Here is a 9007-nt window from a genome sequence, read left to right as displayed (position 1 = left end):
GATTTCGCACTAGTAAAGGATGTTGTCAATTCAAAATTTCCCAACCACCTTGTTCATTTCGTATTGCCAAGTTGCAACACATGCCCCTTGAGAAGTCTCTATAAATGCTGGAAGGTGCAGTGTGGAATCAGTAAAGGTGTTTCATACACGCCCGTTAGGTTTCCAAGGCGTTAGCTCTAAACAGGCGAAATAACATGCGCACCATGATAACGTTTTGTTCCCTTTGTTACTTCAGGGCTGGATTACGCCTGTTTTTCGGAATAAATTTGCCTCGTATTACTGGACCTTATTGGACAGTTGAAATTTTGTTCTAAACAGCCGGTGATAATTTGCGTTTGTTCAAACAAGTCAAGGAGTACACTGGCCGTTATCTTGCATCCTCCTATTTCTTTGTTTGATTATTACGTTTCAGCTTTAACTTATTTCTTACAAAATGTTCTCCACGTAGAATGTTTAACCAATTTTCAAATAACGTCTCAATGTTTAAATTAGCCGCTGGACAGAAGTAACAATCAAACTAATAACTAACGGATGCTTCTGTGAATTAACGGAAAACCACATTTAACAATGGATGGTATTAGAAAGATACTCAAACTGTCCACTGCTGTAAGGAACCCCTAGTAGCTTAGAGTGCCCATTCCGTCGATACTTAATGTCGAATGAGTCAAGAGTGTTGGATTTAATCGCTGATAGCTGACATAGCAAACACCACGAGCTGTTGATGCTTTGGGATGAACGCAGGGCGAGCAGTGGTAGCGAGCGTTCCTGTAGCAGTGGGAGGTGCTGCCCGTTGGGTCGGTTGTGTAGAAATTTGCGATTGTCGAGCGAAAGCCTGAGTTATTTGGCTGGATTAAGCTGGTGGATTTGCAGCGGCAGGTAGCCCGCCTCCTCGTATCCCCGCGAGATGATCTAGCCGTCTGGCGAGGTGTAACCACGGCGGCTACTGGAATGAATTCTTCTTCGCTGTCACTTATAATGGTGACATCTTCTTTATCGATTTTGGTTTCTTTGGTGGCACCTCTACCTCTGCCACGACCTCTTGTACGTGTAGACATAGCAGCACAGGATCTACCACGGCCCCTTCCTCGGCCGCGATGTTTGAACGGGGACACATCCGGCAAGTGTATTTCTAACCTTCATTTCATCATCGTCATCTGACTTGGCGATGCGTCTGTAAACGCAACGGGAAAATGTTTAATTATGGCCAAATGTTGTTTGGTTACAGTTGATATAATTACTTACAAAATCACTTGCTGATGAAGGCTCCCGTTTGACAGCGGGGACTTCACCACTTAGCCAACTATGAGCCTGATGCAAAAGACAAATTCATTAACATTTCCTATACGAAACAGTGAAAGATTATGAAGAAAACCTCGTCAATGATTTGCCTTGTATCGTCGTTCCTCTGCTCACGGATCTCTGCAAAACCACATCTCTAAAACTGGCTCTATCTGTTCCTACAGTATTGTTCTTCAATTGTTCTTTGGTCTTCTGAGCTTGTAAACTGGAAGTAATATAAGACAGATACAAAAGTCTAGTTAGAAATAACACCACCTGTCCAATTACTCAATTAAATTACGAAGCGTCATCACTAAGTCTTGTCCACGTAATAGTGAACGGCTGCAATAAGCGAACGCTCATGTATCACTAGTAGAGGTTTTTTGCTCTCTTTGAAGTAATCAATCCAATATAGTTTTCTAGATGACCCTCAACCATATTAATAGACTACCCAAAACGTAAAATTAAGCATGATCGTCAGAATTTGCTATACCAGTGAAAATTAAAACCTCCATATTAAAGACAGTATCCCAAGCTTCCTCATCGACGTCAGCGTTCATCTTCTCCTGAACGCTGCGTTTTCTGACAAGCTTCACGACATCCTCTGGATTGGCAACAACTTTTTCGAGACTTCGCTCAACGTGTAAATCACGGTATTTAAGAACTGCCTGATCGATCTCGTGCTCGATCCTCAATCCCAGAAGCGGAAGTACGAGCTGATTAGGATGGTGCTTAAATGGCATAATGTTTTTAAAGTTAAATGAATCAAGTTAATTAATGCTGATCTTACCGGAAAGTAGGGTTTTGCGAAGTCAACATATCGACAATTTTGGCCCGAATTTTTTTCACCACTTCATCGTTGGCGAGTTGGTGGCCAATGTCACTGAATTCGTCCAGCGACAACGTATCAAATACGAAAGGCCGCGTGGTCCTTAAAGGTAATTTTTCGATGCAGAAATCTTTCTTGTGGACTTTCAGCATACCGACGTACTTCGGAGACGCTTCGCCAGGTGACAAAAGTTGCCACGCTGCTGCAGGCTGTGCGAGTCCGAAATTCATCAAAGAGTCTTCTAGTTCCAGTTGTGGCATTCGTGTTCGTAACCTTATAAAACCAAATGCATGAAATGAGGCAGAAAATGCTCACTAGCATAGCTTTTACATCCGTGTCGGGCACGATTTTAGTGCAAAACTAAAATGTTAAACCATTCATCCTCAAGTTCAGCGAGAACTTCAAAGAAAACCTGAATGATTATTTGAGGTTTATGGTCAGTTGGTCAATATATGTATAAATATAATAAAGATGTGTGAATACAGTTTATCCATTTTTTTATCCATTTAACTTTGTTCTTACCTTTTCTTCTTGAAAAGTCTGAAGAGGCGATCATCGTGCATGGAACTTGTACCATAAATTGAGACAAATGTGTCACCCTTTTTGAGCAAAATTAGTTGAAGCCTTAAACTCTTAAAAATTTGGTACTTTCCCAAAATAATTGAAACAAATCCAGTTGCTGCAAGCATATCCATCACACTGTAATTACCTTCCCTAAATAAAACAACAAATTTATCTTAAGCTTAGTTCTCTAGCAGCTATAGTTGAGAATATTTACCCACAGGGATCGTCATAGTTTCCATGGATGGGAAAATACTGGTACAGGCTATTCTTAAATTAGGGTCTTCAGAGTTAACTCCAGGAGGTTGGACAGTCCTTGAATTTGATATCTGGATCACTTAAAAACTACAATGTATGCTTCCTCTGGACCCAAACAATATTTTCAGGAGTAAATCCATGCCTCTTTGCAATGTTCTTCTTGAAGGTTTGTTTTCATGAAAAAGATCTCCACCAAGAAGTAGAAATCCAGCCTTCATAGTTTTCCCCCAGTTCATTATTTCTTCCAAGGTTGTAAAGCTGTCATCTCCTAGATTTATATTAGTCTCAGAAAACAGAGATTTCCTGTAAGCATTTTGGTATAAACTACTACGTGTGGGTGTGTTTTCCATAAACCCAAGATGAATATCAATGGCTTAATTAGAATAATGAATGTGCTTTCCTCTTCCACATCACCAAGTAAGACTAGTATCGTCCCCAGTTCAAGACTTACAGCTTCTTAATTTTTTCCAAATTTAATGGATCATAAGGCTTATTTCCATTCAAATTAAAAAATGGCAAGCAGTGGAATCAGGTGGAATCATGCAGGAATTTATCAGTAGGTGAACATTCGAAAAATAAATATCAATGGTAAAAACACGTTGCCAATTTCATAATGTCATTATATAATTTACTATTAATTTGATATTGAATCAGACTTCACTTCACTTCAAAAGTATATTTTTCTTTTTTTAGATGTTTAGCTTTTATTTTTCATTAGTCGATTAGAATATGGTGCGCTTATACATTACGTCAATCATGTCTGCAACCAGGTTGGCCGAGTGGTTCAGGCGTCAGACTTAAGGCGTTTAAGAGATCTGATCTCTGATATCGAGACGAAGGTTCGAAACCCTCACCTGGTGACATTTTTTTATCATGTTGTATTTTTCGGGTGAGCCAAAAGATTTACTCTGTTGACAATTTGGTTTTGGGACTAATTAAAAGACATAATTTTCGATTTCATGCACAAACCAAGAACACCACTTAACTATGACGCTAGCCTCAATATTTTCAACTCGTGTTTACTAATGGGAAAAATACCTCAAAGTGTCATTAAATTCTAATTACCGACCACTAAATATCTTTACGATTAATTTGTTGTATGTTCTGTATTCCCCTATTGTTGCCCTCACTGCAATTGAATTGCACGAAAGCTAACCCTGTACTTCAATTATCATCAATATTACGTATTATGGATGTAAATCAAACAGTTTTGTTCACTTGGAAGAGGCAACAATATCACACAGGTATTACTCATGAAGTTCCAAAAAAGGAGCTAATTTTGTACATAATTACAGCAAATACTTTACCGTTCCTCATCAGGACAAGGCATGCTGGATGGCCGGACATTATCACGTGGATATGGTTATTCGGGATCCCACCGATCCGTCGGTATGCATTGGAAGATGGGTTCTAGGTCAATTTTATTCTGAACTGCAGCACCTGCATCCCAGGTTCTGTTTCATTTTTGTAACCCCAATGAGTCGTTGTATAATCGCTGAAGCCAGTGGCAACTTCTGATGCCGCATATCTGACGTGAGACCCAAATGGGTATGTAGACCGATAACTGTATTGTGGATAAGGGAACCACACAAACTCGCTTTACACGTGCCTTCAGAACCCAGCAACCAGCTTCAGTGTTTTCAAAAGTTCGCTTCAATGGTAATCCCGAGCGTCAACATTCCGATTGATCCATTTGAAATAAAAATTCCAAAAAAGGCCCTTTCCTTCTACATATGAAAAACTTGTTTTACTACAAAATTAATTAAATTGTACTTAATGTATTTACCTCGTGCCGTACTACTGAAGCAACCGCATCCCCTGTAACGTGTAGGGCTCGTACCAGGAGCAACAGAGGGTTTCATACGTTTCATCAAAGACGGACATCTCAAATATAATGGGCGATTGCACGGGCTCTCAGCCGCGTCGGCTGTCAGAGGCATTTCTAACTCTCGTGGAAGGGACGTTTCATCACCCTTGTATCTGTGTTGGACATGAAGACTCACTTAGTTGAACATACTTTCAACAGCTTATTTACATACCTCTTGCAAATCTGTTTCCAGAAGTGCACTGAAAGTATCCTTCTCGGTAATCATCTTTGCATATAAGTGAAAATCTAAGAGTTCTTCAGGAGGAATATATTTTAGATGAGAAACCAAATGTCTGGTGGGTACATTCCCCAGCAGTTAATTTATCTTTTAACTTAGTTTTCTTAGTCCCAGTAGAGTGAGTCGTGGTTGCCCTTGTTACGTGTCCTCATTAGCATCTGAGTTATCACTTGGAGACAATAATCTTGTTCTGTTGATGAATGTATTCCTGCCAAGTTACAGTAAGTAATGGAAATAGTAATGTAGAATCTTAAATGGGACTGACTTTCTTTCTTTCGTTATGTTTTTTTATTATCTTTATTTTTATGTACCTATATTTCTAAGGTTAATTCTGAGCTTTCCTTGGTCCGATTTTCCATAAGTTATTAGCTTTTAATCATCGAGTGTCACGTCTGCCATAAGTTAAAGTAATTAGAACAAAATTTTACAGTTATTCGCAAGATCCATATACCTACGACGCTTTCAGCAATTCTATTCTTCAAACAACACCTTACATACAACGTTTTACTTCACTTTTTCCCATTTCAGACTAATTTACCAACATTGCCGAAAAAGTAAACATTTTCATTCGTCCAAGCAGACGACGAAACATGTCGAAAAAGATGGATGTGCGGAGCAATTGTTGCTCCAGCACGTTATCTTTGAAATTAAACATGAGCTGATTTATTTGATTGAAGAAGTAATCAGTTTCTGAAGAAGGAGCTCAGAAAAAAGGAATGGATTATTTATTGATTTTGTTTCACGCACAGTTTTTAATTTTATATCAACTTGAGGATGAAACACATCACCTAACCAGCAGCTAGACCTACAGTATCCTCCACAAAAAGAGGCACCCCCCGGTAGCCCGAAATAAAAGTTACTTATGAGCGCTAGATGGCATAGTTTTTGATTGCAAAATACAACAAAAAAAAAGCAAGCAACTTTTTTTGTTTGTTTTGATTATTTAAAAACGAGACAGTGTGCCATGATTTCAGTATTTTTGCTACGAGCAAAATTTAGATAACGAAAATTCGGGAAAAAGTCGGGAAAAGGCTAACCTCGTAATTGTTATATGGCTAAGCACGCAAAAAGGCCGCTTGCACTTTCTGGCGTTGTTTTCCTGTCGAAAATGTGTAAAGCGTTCGTCCATTTGTTTTCTTACGAATTTCCGAATTTGTTATTTGTTTTACCGCCATGTTTTCCATTATTTACATTAATACATTTTGTTTTTACGGAACGCCATAATTACCCCCTAAAATTTCAGCACCTTGGCTAGGGCCAATTTTTGCGCAGAAACAATCACCATCCACCAACGCCATCTAGCAGCCACAATCCACACCTTTTTGAAATCCCACCAGAAGGAGGAGCTGAATCACTATCGATCTCTACAACCATTTTCAACAATTAATATCCAGTTTATCTTGCCAGTGCAGATACAGGTGAATGTCTCAGTGATAATAAATTTGTTTTTGTTTTCTAAACGTTTATCAATTACTGGTTTTCAATACTTTTTATCTCGCTTGTTGCAATTACATACCAGTTTATCTCGCCGTTGAAATGGACGGCGCTATCTGCCGAGTGTTGCGTTGTAAGTCGCGTTTCTCTTTTTGTATTGTTTTTGTTTTTGTATGCGCACATGTGCATTCAACGTATAAAACCCTAATGTTATGATTATGCCTGTGATGTCCGATGATTGTACTCGCTCACGTATTTTTTATCATTCAGAATCTAGTCGATTAAAACCACATCAAGTTGTCCTCGGTGTCGCATATTCACTCCAGTTATTGCCGGACAAATCGTCTGTGAATTAGGATCTCTCAAACCGATCACGATTTGATGGCCCTACTTTACGAACAAAAAAATTTATTAACACTGAGAAATTTATTATCACAGAGACATTCCACCTGTATGCATACTTAGCTACGAAATATTCTGGAACACGCCAAATTACCCCTAAAAAATTAAGCTCACCTCAATTAGGCCAATTACTTTTTTCGCGAGAAAATAATCGTAATCCACCAACGCCATCCCAATTAGTCACGGTATGACCGTTTTGAAATCCCACCCGCTGGAGGAGGAGATGAAATCACTATCGATTCCTATAACCGCTTCCAACAATTAATATCGGTTTAATCGTGCCCGTAGCAGATACAGGTGAATGTCTCTGTGATAATAAATTTGTTTTTGTTTTAAGAAGTAGGGCCCATCAAATCCAGTGATCGGTTTGGAAGTCATCATTCACAGAGATTGGCCCGGCACTAACTTCCGGGTGAATCTGCGACACACAAGGACACTTAATGTGGTTTTAATCAGCCAGATTCTAATGACACAAAAAGCCACATGAATAAAATCATCGGACATCACAGGCATAATCATAACATTAGGTTTTATACGTAGAATTCACGTGTGCGCATGCAAAAAGAAAAAGAAAAGCAATACAAAGAAACGTGACTTACAACGCAACGCTCCAGACAGGCGTCATCCGTTTCAACGCGAGATAAACTGGTCATGTTATTGCAACAAACGAGATAAACAGTATTCGAAACCAGTGATTGATGGACGTTTAGAAAAGCAAAAACAAATTTATTATCACTGAGATATTCACCTGTCGTCTGCACTAGCACGATAAAATCGATATTAATTGTTTGAAATGGTTGTAGAGATCGATGTTGATTCAGCTCCTCCTCCAGTGGTGATTTCATAAGAGGGTGCGTATCGTGGCCGCTAGATAGCGTTGGTGGATGGTGATTATTTTCTGCAAAAAAACAAAAGCCCTAGCATAGGTGCTGAAATTTTTAGGGGAGTAACTGTGGCGGCGTTCCCGCCACGATCAAATCGAGTAATGTGTTCGAAATAGTTATGGAAATCGGCGGCGATTCGGCTCCTCCTCCAGTGGTGGGATTTCAAAAGGTGCAAGCCGTGGCCGCTAGATAGCGTTTGTGGATGGTGATTATTTTCTGCGGAAATAAAATAAATGGCCCTAGCCGAGGTACTGAAATTAGGTAATTTGGCGTTCCGTGTTTTTCTATGTGTCCAGGAAAAATAAACTTTGGATTTACTCTAATATTCGTATTTTATAATGGATTTCATTTCTGAATTGTGTATAAATGAACAACGTAAATTTTACTAATGATTTTATTAAATGCTTATGATTATTAAATCATATTTAATAATTCAATGTATAAATGGGATACTGCAAGGAGTTATTGTGTTTGAAAAAAAAGAAAAGAAGCTTTTTTGAACGAGCGTTTTAAAATCTGAATTTGGTGCATTGAAAAAATGGCCACCATCAGGGACTGTTTATTTTAAACGTAGGTTTTGGAACAAAAGCTTACTTATAAATATATCTATTTAGAACATAGTGTTTGTGACATCACAAGGAACATTAATATCATAATAAATCCTAATTTTGTCGAAGATTAAATAACAAAACGACTGATGCAAAGTTTAGTCATTTTTGTGGCGCCCTCCAAATGGCGGGAAAACTTTCTCTTTCTTCCTCAATACATTGGCAACGGTACTGAAGTTTTCCCGCCATTCGGAAGGAGCACATATTTGTGGAGGCGAGTGTGCTAATACATATTTCCTTGCGACCAGCCTGGGCTAGACGCGTCAGATGTTGCATCAATAATAAGTTTTTTTGTCGCCATCTAGCAGTGACAATATAAATGAAAATAATTCGTCTGAGTCTGAAATAAACGAGTATGAAATAGTAAAGTAGTCAGTTATTTATTTAAACGGGCACAACTTTTTGATTTTCCAGTTTTCAGTTTGAATTTCTCGAATAGTTCCACAAACAAGCTCCAACAATGGCAAGGCCATAGATGCGGCTGTATAATACGGTGAAAAGCGTTTTCGGGAGAACCCCGTTGTTATTCGAAGTGAGATATTGTAACGTTGTTCCATACGTATTCCATTCGTTGTAACAGGACCGCATCGTGGCGGGTACAAGGATTAAATAAACCGTCTACGTGTGGTGCAGGTTGCATTTGGACAT

The 9007-nt window shown here is 38.8% G+C and overlaps 1 pseudogene; it reads right to left on the bottom strand.

Annotated features, from left to right (window-relative positions):
• Nucleotides 1–617: 617 nt before the first annotated feature.
• Nucleotides 618–4866, bottom strand: LOC123473750 (annotated as a pseudogene).
• Nucleotides 4867–9007: the final 4141 nt, after the last annotated feature.

This window comes from Daphnia magna, linkage group LG6, assembly GCF_020631705.1.
Source record: "Daphnia magna isolate NIES linkage group LG6, ASM2063170v1.1, whole genome shotgun sequence".
Taxonomy (NCBI): domain Eukaryota; kingdom Metazoa; phylum Arthropoda; class Branchiopoda; order Diplostraca; family Daphniidae; genus Daphnia; species Daphnia magna.
The sequence above is the reverse complement of the archived record's forward strand: the minus strand, read 5'-3'. Positions and strand labels throughout refer to the sequence as shown.